Source organism: Danio rerio, chromosome 11 (genome assembly GCF_052040795.2).
Source record: "Danio rerio strain M-AB ecotype USA chromosome 11, GRCz13ab, whole genome shotgun sequence".
Taxonomy (NCBI): Eukaryota; Metazoa; Chordata; class Actinopteri; order Cypriniformes; family Danionidae; genus Danio; species Danio rerio.
In genome coordinates, this window is record NC_141031.1 from 25,534,447 (window position 1) to 25,550,632 (window position 16,186).

The window sequence follows — 16,186 nt, forward strand, 5'->3', positions numbered from 1 at the left end:
ACGTTTGACAGTTTTACCACAGCCCAAGGCTGGGTTTACGTAGATTGCTAGGTGATCATGAGCTATTTTCTCAGAGGATGACAAGCAGACAAAACATTGCTGCAACTCTGATACAAGTTTTAATCAAGGAGAAAATGTAAAACCACTGCAATGTTTGTCTAAGATCATTAGTCTTTTAGCACAGGCATGCTGGCATGCTGGATTCACCTGATTTGTTGACAAATGAATCCATTCCTAGGTAGTTCATGGGTCCTTCACTGGGCTTTTCCCCTTTACAAAGAAACTTTCAAAATATGTCTGTTTATACTCTTTTTGCTAGCTTGTGGGATAATTTTGGCGCTGAAGTGACCAAGATGTAACTGAGAAAATACGGTCATTTTTCAAGATAAAAGATTTTTTTAAATGAAAGATTGTTCAGACTTGGATAATAAATAAAACAGAAACAATTAATGATTTCTTGTGTGGACAGGTACCAATTTATCCACAGAGCGGTACCCGTTAGCGATGGGTTGTTCTTGAACGGTTTGTTCATTTTGAACGAATCTTTTATGTGACTCGAGTACGATGAGTCCTCTCAGGGAGTGATTGTTCATTCGCGCACATTTTTGCAGGTAAAGAAGATTATTAAATTTTTCGAGTCCTCTATCGGGTTTGAGTCATTTGTTTATTACGTGAAAGACAGAAGCCAATCATATGCATTTAGAGCTGGAAAAAGATTTGACCGGTTCATTTCTCAAGTCCTCGTTTTGAGTCGTTTGTTTATCATGTGAACGACAGAAGCCATTCAAGCCAATCATATGCATTTAAAGCCGGAAAAAGATTTTCCATTCATTTCTTGAGTCATCTCTTTACACACTGTCATATGATAAACGAACGACTCAAAAAACGGAAGACTTTAATGGTGAACATCATGGGTGTTTCCAGCTCAGACTGTATGCATTGGTTAAGCTTAAATGGGACGGTCAGTGTCAGGTGAATGAACGACTCAAATTTGAAGACATGCCAGAAGAGGTGAGCTTAGCTAATCATAGAAAACACCAGGTAAACAATAAAGGAACTGTTTTCTTTAATTTAGTTGCATTATATATTAGCATTCTAGTTATGCCTTTTATGTAGAGTGATTAACGTTTGGCCTAGTTGTAGATGTGTTTGGAAGCATCTCGTAACATTTTAATGTTATTTTAGCAAATTGAACGAAATGACTCAAAAAAAGACTCAGTAGCCAAGGGGTTAAGAACCACTGATTTATTCCACTGAAAGCCCAAAAAAGTAGTAGTAGTGCTGTATTTCATTTTTAACTTTTTTAGATGGTAATTGCTTCTCATTGAAAAAAATGTAAAAAAAAGAAAAAAAAGAAAAGAAAAAATAAATAAAAAAAAAAACGGATTAAAGGCCCTTATAGTCCTAACTTACTGCAAAAAATAATAATAATAATATATATATATATATATATGTGTGTGTGTGTGTGTGTGTGTGTGTATGTTACTAAAGCACATTTTGATGAGAAGTGTTACTAATATGCCACAGCATGCAAACACATCTACTTCTACTAATGAAGGCATAACGTTCCATTTCAGCAAAATTCAACAGGTACATCCCCCACAATGTTTCACGCAAAACAAGACCCCACAGCTCATTAACCGTCTCTAGTCATGTTTTCAACACAACAGTCTGAGCTGGTGGATATAGTTATCCCATTTATAGCCAGCAGTCACACAAGGGAGACCTGAGTCATGGTATAGGCTGAAGTTACCACCAGCACCCATGATCATGTCTGACGAGGGAGGCTGAACAGTACAACTCTCCCCTAATTAGAGAGAACAGATGCTCTGCAGGGTAAACACAGCTTGATATGCACAACAATAAATTGCATCAGTCGGCTGGAGTAATCACTAGAGAAGAAAACTTCTCGATAGCTCCAAACACCCCCACCCTACAGGTTATGTAAAGTTTAAAGCATGCACAATCACGCCCATTTAGATATGAATGCATAAGTAGTATTGTTCAGTTGCGCTATCTGCTTACTCACGTCTTCAAGCTGCTCTTCATAATTGCTTATGAATTCTCCTGAAACGTTAACGGCAGTTGTTCAAATGCACATAACGCTTCGCATTTAAATGGCCATTGTTTGCAAATCTATCAGATGACACCATGATCTCCGTGAGTTTGTCACTTTCATTTGGTTAACAACAGTCCTTCAGCCATTTTCATGGATTACGGTGGATCTGCAGGGATAAGCTTAAATGTGATCACAGCATATTTCATAATGACTGACCTTTCTCTTGTGATTATTTTGTGGGCATACTAAACATATCCCAGAACATTCTGCAAAATAAATAGTGTTCACACAAGCAGAAGATTACAAGTGAACATTCCCCTGTGTGCCATTAAACAAAAAGATGGCTTTCCAGCTTCCACACAAGGAGACTTTACAATTATAGCATGGTTAACGAACTACTTGGATTTGTGTACAAAGGCCCTAATATACTCGGGAAGATTTTTTTCTTAATTTTTCACTAAGGGCTCAAACTGTTTAGGTATCACTCAAACTCGATTGCTGGAGGGCCGTAGCTCTGCACAGTTTTTCTCCAACCCTAATCAAACACAGTTGATTAAACTAATCAAGACTACTAGAGACTTTTAAGCAGGAATGAGTTGGAGGTGTTTGGAGCTATACTGTGCAGAGCTGTGGCCCTCCAGGAATAGAGTTTGAGACCAATGACTATGGGGCAAGAGGTAGTTCAAAATATCTAAGCAGTGTTGGTGAATATTACAACGCTGTCCAAACTTCTCAGAGCAGTGTTTAGAGGAATATGGATGTGCGCACGTTTTGCTCTCAATAACAAAATACATAAAACTGCAGTTAAGACAATGGACTAAACAGAGGATTTTGTTTTTAATTTACAATATTCCAAAAACGCACAGCAGCAGACCACACCACACCTCACCTATCCACTAGTTTAGGTGTTCCCAAACTTTTTAGCCCGCAACACCCAAAATAGCAATGCCAGTGACTTATACAGTGGTTATACACATGCAAACCTTGCAAGCAAAGGCGCGCGCACACACACTAATAAGCCCAAGTCTAGTTTACATTTGATTTTGTAGAACGCCACCCAGAGATCATTCTCCATGTTCAGTTGTGGCCTGTATTTATTTTTAATGTATGTGAGTGCTGTAAAAGTTTAACTTGGTGCCATAAAATAAATCTGCTGCATCTGACACAATTGCTGTCTTTAATAAAACGTTAATGACCCCAGGAGTCAGAATACATGCATGTTGTTTTTTTTAAACGTAACTATTAACTACTATTATGAATTTCTGTGGGCTATGGATAAGATATGCTCATTTAAATAGTTTAATAAAATTTATTTAATTTCTGGAAAGCACCAAGTGATTCCTGAGGGGTCCCTACCCCCACCACTTTGGGAACCACTGCACTAGTTAGTCAATGAGAATATTTCTGGAAAACGGCAATCCAATCCAATCTAATTTTGTTTGAAACGACATCACGCCATGAAATCAAATGAAATTACATCAGACATCATGCCTTTCTTCAATTTGACTTGAAGCATTATAGACATTTTAGCTACAGAATTCCTACAAAACGTTGCACTATATCTGGGAAAATAGGATATTAAACATATCCTGACCTTTATGAGTCAAATGTTCTCAAGAGATTCATGTTTGTACATAATGCACAAAGCACACAAAGGACGTTTGTCAACATGACACCATAATCAGTCTCAATAAGGAAAAACAAACAATGGAAGTCAGTTACTGAAGCACCCCAACGTGCTAAAAACTTATTTTATGCATTACACCTTTTTAACAGCAAACTGTTAGTGGGTAATGTCGTGTTTTAAGCTCATTTCAGCACCTCTCAGACTGTCACGACTGCAAGTCACGGTTTTCATCTCTTCAGGCAGCTGAAGCCAACAATCACAAAGGAACCTGAAGGTGACGAAGAACTTCAAACCCCTGAAATCATACACGAATGTCCATATTTAGATATAACCCAAAACAAAAAAAGCATGTGTGCCTCGAGTTCGTCTCTTTCTGACACAACCGGGCAGGTTTTGATCTCCTCACAGGACAGAGCATCGAGCTCCTGACTGGGAACAAATTGCAGGGTTTCCCCTTCGACGCAATAGCGCGAGGACACACCCAGAGAGGCGCGAACGAGGCGCGGTGGACGTTACTCAAGGGGGTGACGTCAGAGGATCGACTGATTACCTCTTCATCAATCAGCAAGAGAGCCTCTTTGCTCTTCACATAAGATGTACCCATTCATATCTGCCCATTAAAACCATCCTATTAGCCAGTAGTGCAAAACGTGCACTTCTCAACGTTATATGACTGCGGTGTCAGGAATGGTGGTGGAGTGACATTAAAACACACATCAAATCAATTGCGAAAAAACTAGAGGTTAAATGCAGCAGTTATGTGCATTACCACTAGCAAACGCATAAATTGCTCGAGGCGCAAAAAATGAACACTTGCAACAGGCAAAACATGTCTCGTGAGCAAATACGGCGAGGTTCAGAAGAAGAGCACAACAGATTACAAGATGGAACATGTACACGCACACCTGTGGATGGCAAAATAAAAGAAGGAAATAAGGTTAAATAAACAGAATAAGAAAACAACAAGATTGAACAAACCTACCTTAAGGCTGGAGGGTTGTCAGAAAGAGTGAATGCCACACATGGGACGTTCCTCCTCATTCAGTGCATCGAGAAACAAGCCTTCTCAAAAACAAGCCCTCTCCTCAAAACTCCCAATGATGAAAGACGCAAAAGGTCTCTAAGTAAACGCTTACACGGATAGGCAATGTCTTTCGTCGCTTGCAAACCGTGTTTGTTTACTCTGCATCTAGAAAGTAACTTTGGAATTGGTGCCAGTCAACCAGCAGGATGGAATTATCGTTAGTCGCCTTTCCTACATTTAAAATGCGACCTCCGAGTTAAGTCTAAAACACGTAGAAACTTCTTATCACGCCGTTTAGAAGTAAAAAGCCCGTCTGCTCGAATCCAATCCAACAGCCTTTTCTTGTCCAGAGAAAAAGGGAAATAATCACAAAAGAGATAGAGGTATGTTCCGCGTTGGTTACGGAACGCAAACGCAACAGATCCAAGTTTTGTTTGGTTTTAAATCTTGTTTTCTGCGTGTTAACTGCTCTGTTTGTTTCGCCGCCGTTTAACCGCCGGGAAAAGTGCGGATAAACGCAACCCTTCACCGCGCGACGAAAAAGACAGTTTCAATCACTGGTTGCCGTGGCTGGAAATCGAAAGAGGGAAGATAGAGATTCAGTCTGAGGGTAGGGAGAGCTGCGGCGGAGAGAGGGAGGGAGGGATCAGTCATTTAAGGTGGATCATAAGGAATATCGCAGCAAATGAATGGTCGGATCCTGGAATTCCCGACACCCCGAGTTGCTAGACAGGATATATTATAAAGAGAGAAATGTGACTATAAAGCGCAGTGGTGCGACAGTGTGTGAAGTATTGATTTGTTATTTTGATGGCTTGTTGGGTTTGCAGATAGGTGAAGAGTCTTTTTTTTTAATTATTATTTTTTTAAATAGCGTTGTTTTGTTTTTCCCCCAATTTCTGTTTAACGGAGAGTATATTTTTTTCAACACATTTCTAACCATAATAGTTTTAATAACTCATTTCTAATAACTACTTTATTTTATCTTTGCCATGATGACAGTAAATAATATTTAAGTAGATATTTTTCAAGACACTTCTATATTGCTTGATATTTAAAGGCCTAAGGTTAACAAGGCAGGTTAGGGTAATTAGGTAAGTTGTTGTGCATCGATGGTTTGTTCTGTAGACTATCGAAAAACATATAGGCCTAGCTTAAAAGGGCTAATAATTTTAACCTTAATTTTTTTTTTCAAAAATTAAAAAATGCTTTTATTCTCATCGAAATAAAACAATTAAGACATTCTTCAGAAGAAAATATATTATCAGACATACTGTAAAAAATATCCTTGCTCTGTTAAACATAATTTGAGAAATATTTAAAAAAGAAAAAAAATCAAAGGGGGCTTATGATTCTGACGTAAAATGTATATAAGTACACCTCACTCAATTCTATCTTTTAAATTAATATTTTTAATGTGAAGCTACACAATATTATATATGTGCATATACATTTGATTAGTCAGTGCTAAAGCCAAATCTTTTTTTTAATGCACCAAAACACATTGTCTATATTCCCTGAGAAATGGATAAACATATTAATTGAATTCAATGTATTTTTAAAGTTAATTAACAAAATAATAAATTGAGCTTGGCACTATAACAAGCTAGGCTTTTTTTTTTTTCAAATTTCTAAAACACATGTTCTTTTAAAAAAAGGATTCACTAACAAGATTCAACAGAAAGACTACAACTACCACAAGAATTCAAGTTTGCATATTTGATGTGACAGATGACTAGGCCCACACGAAATCTGCGCGTGCAGAATTTTCTGCAGATTTTCCACAGAATTCCGCAGATTTCTGCAGATTTTTAGCCCATTATTAATTCTGTTTATTTACTTGAGTAAATGTGTAAATCTGAATTTATTCAGTTTTTATACTGTAATTTATTACTTTTTATTTAGTATATTAAGATTTTAGTTATGATACTCCGCTGGATACTCCCAAAATAATTCCACAGAAATCTGCAGATTTTTTCCAAAATTTTCCGCAGAAATAGCAAAAAACGTCCGCAGAATCCATCTGGCCCTGCAGATGGCTTTTGTAGTCCGTATTTAGCATCAGGTACTTCACTCCAGTGCAATAGATAGCAGAATTTAATTTTAAGTTGGTTTATCAATCTTCACTGAATACAGATGCAAAATAACTTAAATGAAATGGCTTTAGGGGCCTTTCCAAATACTCACACCTTCAGTCAGAAAGTGACAGTTGCATGATGGTGTGCAGTATGGAGGGTTGTTTGCATTGCACTTCACCTTGGCAGTTTTTAGACCCTGAGTAACCCATTTTTTAATGAGTACCAAAAAAGGGTACTGTAAACTAATTTACTCAAGTTTCACACCTGTTTTTGTGTGTGTGTGTGTGTGTGTGTGTGTGTGTGTGTGTGTGTGTGTGTGTGTGTGTGTGTGTGTGTGTGTGTGTGTGTGTGATTCTAATATTATAGTATAGCTTATTAACTGAGAATTGTAACATGATACAAGAGGCTTTTAGTCAAATAGGCCTACAGTGAACAAACATCATTTTATTCTGTCCAGACATGTGATCTCATAAGTGTTTTGAAACTAAGCTCACTCTGGCTTCCCCAGTGAACCAGTAGCCCACAGGTGGCCCATTACTGTTTGGTAGCCATGGTTACCTATAATTCTGTCATTATTGCATACTCTTAAAAGGGTGACTGCACCATGTCTTCTGAGATTTTTATAGATGTTTTTATTCCTCGGATGGTTATGTGACTTTAGCCTCTATATAATGAGGCTGAGGCCTTATGTCTTTCGTAATCAATGTGTCATTGGCACCATTTGGATTTCAAAGAAAAGTAGTTCTGTTAGAAAAGAAAAATCTATGTCTTTCAGAGATAATTGTGCACAAATATTATACTGATATTTCAGGAAAATGACAAAGCATGTTTATTATGTAACTAGGATTGAAGGTTTTGGCAATATAGCATTAATTAGCATTAGAGATGTCCCGATCAGATTTTCTTTGCTCTTAAGTCAGTTGATTTTGAGTATCTACCGATACCGAAACCTGATCCAATACCTCTTAAAATACATAAAAAAATAAAAAAGAGCGAAGAAACAGATTCAGGATTCCCTATTTTTTTTATTTAATTCACCCTATTTTAACATTCAACAATTCTGTTAACAAACAGAACACTTCTGTGAGGTAGCTTGAATGATAAAGTAATAAATAACATAAATGCTTCACTTTTTGACTTTAGTGCAACAGTAAATATAAAACAAATTCTAATATAAAAACAAACACTACCTTAACTTAAAATACCCGACAGGCAATCTCAAGTTTACATATCTCACAGTTTACTATGGCAATGTTGTTGTCATCAACTTCATAATACCTCCAGACCACAGACATACTCACGCTTTCCACTTTAAGCTGTTTTCGTGTTCTGCCGGCATTTAACCAAGTGATGTCATGTCACACACATTGCAGTTTCGGTGTGAAGTCAAGAGGTCTATCTCTGTGCACCACCGCATAACTATAGATGTATTAAAAAATAATGAGATATATACATATTCGAGTGCTGATCAGGAGGTAACGTCCGATTCCTTTCGAGTCTAAAACTGGGTGATCAGGCCTGATTTCTGATCAAGTGATTGGATCTGGACATCCCTAATTAGCATGCTGCCATGTAAGGTCCACTCAGTTGGTCCAATGGAGGTGTCCACTGGTGGATGAAGGTTCAATGTCTGTTCGGTCTTTCCAGTGCACAATGTTGATTTACTTTAAGTTTAACTCATATCTGACTCCAATTTGAATATGAGGTGGTTTAGAATATTAATATATTTATCCTCGTTTTATCTGACTCCATTTATAAAACATTGATAGGATTATTTTGTTTCCTTTAACATTACTTTAAATTATGATTGAATATTCTCTTTGATTTCTTATTATACATTCTTCTCATTTATTCAGATTTCTATAGCATCTTGAGTCTTGTACCGGCCGAGTATACAATCTCTTAAACACATGCGTCATTGAACAGAGGCGATTAACCACTCTCCTAAAAAGGCAGAACCCTACTTACTCAATTTAGGATATTTTATGTGGCCCCCATAGATCTGTTATCTACTGAATCAATACAAAATATTTTAGTCATACCATAATCATTACTATAGAATCAAGCAGACAAATTCACTTAAACTATTAGTGACTTTGAATAATCACCATATGATTTATATAATATTATAAGTTTGTAGATGAAGGCCTAACTTACCCACATTTAGATTGGTCTCAACAATATTTTGTTGTTCTAAATAGAAAACCCATTATTGGCCTTTTACAGTCTAAGTATAGTTGAATTAATGCCATTGTATAAGTCGGAGCTCTAAAAATATCGTATAGCGTGCCACACTGATCCATCTAACATGTTTTAGTCTGTTATTAACCTGCACAAAGGCTTGTGGTGCTATGGACTTAACATAATCTACCCGGGATAATAACACAAACTCTGTTTGAATAATTCAAAACATAACAATTTATTAGTCAGGTAAATGTGTATTATGCCAATTCATTCAGTCAATTTATAAACGATCAATACAAGACATCAAATTCTCAAAGATAAATCCAAGAATAAAAGATGCATACCTGACTTCAAAATATACATAGCGTAGAACATGAAGTTCCATGCTATGGGCTGATCTGGATATCAGAATCGCGCCGAACATTTTAGAAACCTTCACTTAAGTAGTAAATCCAAAAATCCCCTCAAGGAAAGGGGTGTGTGAATAGCAAAAGGCATTTGCATTTAGTGAAAGAGTTTCTGCCTATAGGAAAGGCACACCCTTCACAGTGGTTCAAAAGATACCTGAAGTTATATATGAATTGTTTTGACTATGTCTATTTCAGATGGAATGAGGTCATTGTACCAGTCGCACAGAGACATTTCAAATGATATCAAACATGATAGATCAAGTCACTTGGGTTGATTTAGAACATTCAGACTTTGAAATGACCATTCTGTGTGAATACAGTATGTAGAGAGGGTGGTTGAACAAATGGTTGCAGGGGTGCTTCAAATGTAAATGAAGGAAAGGAGGGGAGCTGGTTTTTCCCGCAATCCCACCTGCTAGGTTGTGGAGCTGATTGTCTCCGTGTTTTTAGCTCATATTTGACTTGTCAAAGACAACAAAGTATTTGTGGTATCTCAAGCCTTACAGCTATATGTTTTAATATGTTTAAAATGTTGCTAGCATATTTCTAGAGAATTTAATGCTGCCTCCATTTGCTCTCAGAATTATTGTGAATATGAGTTCTGGAAATTGGATGTGAACAGGATCTCAAGTTATACTGACTGTGGAAAACTAAGATAAGTTTCTTGCCATAAATTTTAAACAGTAATCAAAAATTTACTGTTGCTAGGTTTTTTATCCTTTTTTCCATAACATAACCCTCTTTCGTTGTTGAAGTAGTGCATATTTATTTGTAAATACTGTATATGTCATGTTTTATATTTTAGTAACAGTAAATTTAGAATATATTTGACTGAAATCTAGTTTGTGAAATAATGTATTTTACTGACTATCTGGTGCAGTGAATGTGTGTATGGTGGTACATTTTATACATTCTGACAACAAAGCAGATGTATGTGGCTGGTTCATAATCACAAACTAGCTACTGTAGGGTGTAAGACATTTTCGTACAGCACTTTTTTTTAATGTTTTGGCACCCTAAGTGAAAGTGTTTCACTTTTTGATCATGTGGTTTATAAAAACACAAGTCAGATCAGTTAGAATACCACATACCGCAGCAGAACAATCTGAACTGAATGTGGTGGTTTTAGCTTAAAGCCTTAGATGAAATAAAGAAAGTTAAAAAGTTGGTTTCAAAAGAAAATCTGAAGTAGGATTTTAGTTGCTTTGCCAAACCAACATAATTCCAACCTCTCTTTCTGCTGCAGACCAAATAGTTAAAATCGATACACTGACATTTAATTGTGATATAACATTCAACACCAAAAATTACAAAATCGGTCAGCATGTGCTCAGTCATCACTTATTTAGATGCTAAGAAGAACCAAAACTATGTTGTAATCCTCTTCTTTTTGCATCTTGCAGCACCACTTAAAAGTTCATACACCGAAAGTTGCATAACTTAGTATTGCTTCAATGGCATAATTTTGTCAATACATGGCAGTATTTTGTTTCCGTTAATTGTTTGGCTATGCTTTACATTCTTGCTAAATTAAATTATATTTTTACCAGTATTTACATGTGTAAAAAGATTAAGAACGTGTAGACTCTCAAAACACTGTTGTTCCCCCTAAAGAACAGATACTTTGTTTGTTTTGTTTAAACTTTATTGTCTGTTTTGCTTGGCACAGAAAGGAAATTTGTCTTTAACACTGGTAACATACAAACAACCATACAACAATCATGTTATAGCAACACTCAACAAGACAACCACATAAATAAAAAACTTAAAAACATATTAGCCCCATACATATTACTGCAGATCATTCTTACACTAACCATTCACCCTAACCACCCTATACCACCATATATAAACACCCCAACCACATCAAATAGTGATCTGATTTAAGACAACAACTGCATTTGGGATAAATGACTTTTTCTTTGGGCTCTAGGAGTTTTAAACCGAAGTCCTGATGGCAACGTTTTAAAAGCTGAGTGAAGGGGATGTGTACTATCTTTAAAAATTGCAATTGCTGTTTTTTCCATAAAGAAATCAAATAAAATCTGCAGCGAATGTTGTTTTTAAACCCAGTTATCTTATTTGCCTGATTGATAATTTGTGATCGTTTCTTTGTAGGGATGGATTTTACTCAGACTTAAATGAGCCATGTAATGAAACAACAAAAACTCTGATATCTGAAAAAAAAAGGCCCAGGATAGACTTTGCCCTCTTTCCTGAACTTTCCTTCCCCTCTGGTATTGATAAATACTCAGGTGTGACTGGTAACAAGGTTTTGTTCAATATTTTTGACAACTTTTGATTAAATCTTAACAGATGAGTACATCTATAAGTCACTGGTTAACTTTAACAAAATAACGATTCATTGCTCTCCTAGGATATTTAAAGAGAAGTACGAAATGTCTTAGGGTCGCAAGTCTGTATCCAGATCGGCACGTAGTGCAGAGCTCTCAAGCTCAACACTATGTATAATCTGGACTTCCATTTAAAGGTGAATTACCAGTTTATAAACATTCAGGTTGGGCGCACATCAAGTTGCAGAATATAACCGCAAACGCTAGAATTTACAGCGATGTAATGACATCCGATGCAGTACAGAGTTTGTTGTTGTATTAGAGATAACTTATTTGGATTACATATTATATAAATTATTTACATAATGCTTTCAGCGTAATAACAGCTTGTCACCCAGTGATAAGCACAGTTATTTGGCAAAATTAACGGTAAAATAAGTGGCATTTGTCTGACAGTTCCATTTGCCATAACACCCTCCCAATGGATATTGGATAAGACGAAATGGCCAAGCATCGAGCCCGAAATACTCATTGAAACTCATTGAAACTGTTGAAGTGATTTTACAAGAGAGAAGTTAAAGGCCTACAAGTCTTTGGATGCCTACAATTTTGTTCTGTGTGGTCATGTGCAAGAAATAATGTTTCTATATAACAGATTAAAAACTTTGTAGTGCTAAAAAACGAGGTGCTGCCTAGCCAAAGACAAGGAAACAAGACGAAACTGTACAAGGCCTGGGTAATCATCAACAAGCAAAAGAACTGCATTCTAACTGGGAACTTCACCTGTATGGCAGGGTATGTGAATTTAGATTTTTATTTTTACATTTCATTCAAAGCACACAGTGTCCGCAGTTTTTGCTGAAATCATTGCTGCAATCAAAAACGAGTAATGTGTATGATTCAGCATAGCATGAACTTACCTGATATACTGTAAAATTGAGAATTTCAGAGTGGAGCAATTTTAATTAACATTAGGTCCTCACTCCATTCAGCTCCTCTGATGGCTGTTGGCCAAATACGTCTGCGGTTGACATTAAAAGCAGTGTTGTGTACGGTAAAATTGAAGTTTTGGACTATTTTTGGACTTTCAAACTTGGCATCCTAAACATGACATGTTTGCTATTGCAATCTGTCTTTTTTTGCAACCGGTATGCACGGTTGAATCCGTGTGACATAATTTGTGATGTAGATTGGTAATTCCCCTATACTCTTAGATTTATTCATTCATTCATTCATTCATTTTCTTTTCGGCTTGGTCCCTTTATTAATCTGTGGTCACCACAGCGGAATGAACCGCCAACGTATCCAGCGTATGCCCTTCCAGCTGCAACCCATTTCTGGGAAACAGTGTGTGTGTGTGTGTGTGTGTGTGTGTGTGTGTGTGTGTGTGTGTGTGTGTGTGTGCGTGAACTTTATAACAACATTGTCTGTGACTTATTGTTGCAACTCCACAACAAATACATGAAATTATTACTGAGAGGGTTCTTACTGCAGTATTTCTCACAAAGGTTACATGAGATCTGCTTCCTTCATGTCTGTCACTGTGCTGTTTATCTACTGTAGCCAAGGCAGAAATTGAGGCACATTCGGAGAGGCACGTGGGATTGGTAGGCAGGGAAAACTAAATTCCATTGTTCTAAAAGGTATAGTAAATAATCTGATGATTGTTTTCAGCTGAAATTTTACAGACACATTCTGGAGACACAAAATACTAATACTAGATCTTGAAAAAGGGTCAAATAGGTGCCCTTTAAAACTTCTCAACTTGCGGAGGAGATTAAAGGCGTTGCAAACCAGATGTGCCGATCAGCGCTGCGACACAGGGCACAACAGACGCACACATTCGAAAGTTATTTAATATGAAACTGTTCAGATGGTGCTCTGTGATTTGCTGCACCGGAGTGATAGAAATCTATGTTTATAATTCTAAAATGCATGGCACTGTGCGGCACATCTGGTGTGCAACCCCCTTAAGGCACTGTCTTGTCTTCTTATAAACAGCCTCTACAATACTATCAAATTTCAGTTTATTGTCGATAATTGTGCCTAAATCCTTAACATTTGAGACCCGCTCTACTATTTTTCCATTTATAATGGCTGGTTTATAGGATTTAGTATCTACTATTTCTGTTTGACTCCCCAAAAATAGCTCTTCTGTTTTTTCACAACTTCATGTGAATGAAGTTGTGAATGTGTGAATATCCTAGCACATTGCAGACCTTATTTTTGCTCCTAGCATATTTACATTTGATACAATTGGTGGATGGTAGAAGGTTGGAGAATGCAGCTGGCAGCCAAGAACAAATCTTCGATTGTCTTTATACCAAACGCACATGAGATGGATGATGATGTGAGTGCTAGTGCAGCCACATTGCACAAATGGTCAAAGATGTTGTTCAAAGTGATAGGGCTAGTGGTTTCGTATGATATATGGACAGTAGGGATGTGCGGAGCAGCCGGTATTTGTATTTGTATTTGTATTTGTTGAGGGGGGAAAAGTATTTGTATTTGTATTTGTATTTGTATTCGAGTAAAATTCAAAATGGCGCAAAAATATATATTTTTTCTATTACACTTCTAATTTACGTTATATTGAAAGTATTGTTTAATTATACCCATTATATAAATTATAGACATGCAATATTGGTTGTTGTTTTTGAACATGTGACAAGAAATGTCATTGAAAAGAAAATAACATAGAAGCCATTATCTCATCCATGGGCAAACCAACAACTAATAAAATACCATTGTGAATATTATGAACCCCACCACCACCGTTCTTGTTGAAGGACACTGAATAGACAGAATAAAAACAAATAATACTTCAAAAAACTGTTCTTCTTCTGAAAGAACTTCTTTCCAATGCACAGAATTCCAAAAACTAAAATTAACTAAATAAATCTAAATAAAACCCTGCCTGGGGGATCTGGCAGAACAAAAGTATTCTATATAATACTAAAAGATACAGCCCTGCTATTATCATCTGCCTGCCACAAAAAAGACACAAAGTTTTTTTTTTTTTTTTTTATGTTTGAAACTGACTTGCTGGGGCAGAATGTGGCTGTGTTGATGGTTTGGTGCTTGTGGAGGATTTAGCAGAACATAGCTGTGCTGATTGAGGGGATTGATGCTTGTGGGGGGTTCACAGACAGTATCAGGAGAGGATGCTTTTAGTGCATGTGATAATACATTACATAGAAGGTTGCACGGTGGCACAGTGAGTAGCACTGTCGCCTCACAGCAAGAAGGTTGCTGGTTCGAGCCTCGACTGGGTTCTCCCCATGTTGGCGTGGGTTTCCTCCGGGTGCTCCGGTTTCCCCCACAGTCCAAACACATGCAATACAGGTGAATTGGGTAAGCTAAATTTTCCCTATTGTGTGTGAAAGAGAGTGTATGGATGTTTCCCAGTGCTGGGTAGCAGCTGGAAGGGCAGCCAATGTGTAAAACATATGCTGGATAAATTGGTGGTTCATTCCACCGTGGCAACCCCAGATTGAAAAAGGGACTAAGCCGAAAAGAAAATGAATGATTATGCATAGAAGATGTTGACAGATGTTTAATATCTCTGCCTCTGCTGATTTCACTTCTGCACATATTATACAGTATCACTTTGTTTTATCTGCAGCAGCACTGACTGTAAAATTGTTCCACAAAGAACATCAAGTTTTATTTTTTTTACTGGTGGAGGACCAAGAAATGGCTCAGCAGCACTCTCACTCTTTTTCATGGTGCCCAAATGTATTTGAGGAGTTTCAAGTTAATAAAAAGTGACGGGAAGCTATGCTAAGGTTAACTAGCCTATAGCATATATCTTGCTGTCTGCAAAAGACAGTTATTTAGACGTACCATATAACTCCCATAAGTGCATACTATTCGACACAACTGCACAAGCATCGTTTTAACCTTTATAAACGAACGTTAACGTTACTCTGTCAACAGTCTATTGTCTAAATTACCGCGCTAACAGAGCTAACGTTGCGTAAACAGAGAGCACCCGATTGCAAACTTTAAAAATGCAGCGTAATGGAAAATCCCGAACAAACTCCGCTACAAGTTTATAAACTGCATCTGGAACCCCATTAAGGTACAAAAATCTATTTAACAAAAATAGTGATGCAGTGTAGTATTTTTTTCGCTCAGCCGAGCCTTCTCTGTCTGCTGTTGTGGAGAAGCTTGTGCCAGAGACCTTTTACCTCCGCCCCGCCCTCCGACTGAGCGTCCGTCTCTCTCTCTCTCTCTCTCTCTCTCTCTCTCTCGCTCTCTCTCTCTCTCGCTCTCTCTCTCGCTCTCTCTCTCACTCACGCACTGTGGTCTCATCAGGAAACGCTGCTTTTTGATATAATGCTTTTCTTGCTCCCGAATACAAATAATTTTTCAAGTATTTGTCCGAAATAAGTATTCGTAAAAACACACTATTCGTGCCTTTCCGAATACCGTATTCGGGTTCGGCTCCACCCTTAATGGACAGTGCTAATGGGCGAAAAGATGATTCATACAAACCTCATGGTTC

General features: G+C 37.2%; 1 protein-coding gene and 2 long non-coding RNA genes across 3 annotated transcripts in view; 1 reads left to right on the plus strand and 2 right to left on the minus strand.

Moving 5' to 3' along the window:
- Positions 1–5,284, minus strand: part of atp2b4 (ATPase plasma membrane Ca2+ transporting 4) — an 89,066-nt gene extending 83,782 nt beyond the window's left edge. The window contains 1 exon segment of the mRNA NM_001077467.1: positions 4,669–5,284. The gene's annotated coding sequence lies outside the window, so the exon portion shown is untranslated.
- LOC147841783 (uncharacterized) overlaps positions 1–16,186 on the minus strand; it is a 751,871-nt gene that overhangs the window by 696,875 nt on the left and 38,810 nt on the right. The window lies entirely within an intron of this gene.
- Positions 1–16,186, plus strand: part of LOC147841789 (uncharacterized) — a 227,344-nt gene that overhangs the window by 121,824 nt on the left and 89,334 nt on the right. The window lies entirely within an intron of this gene.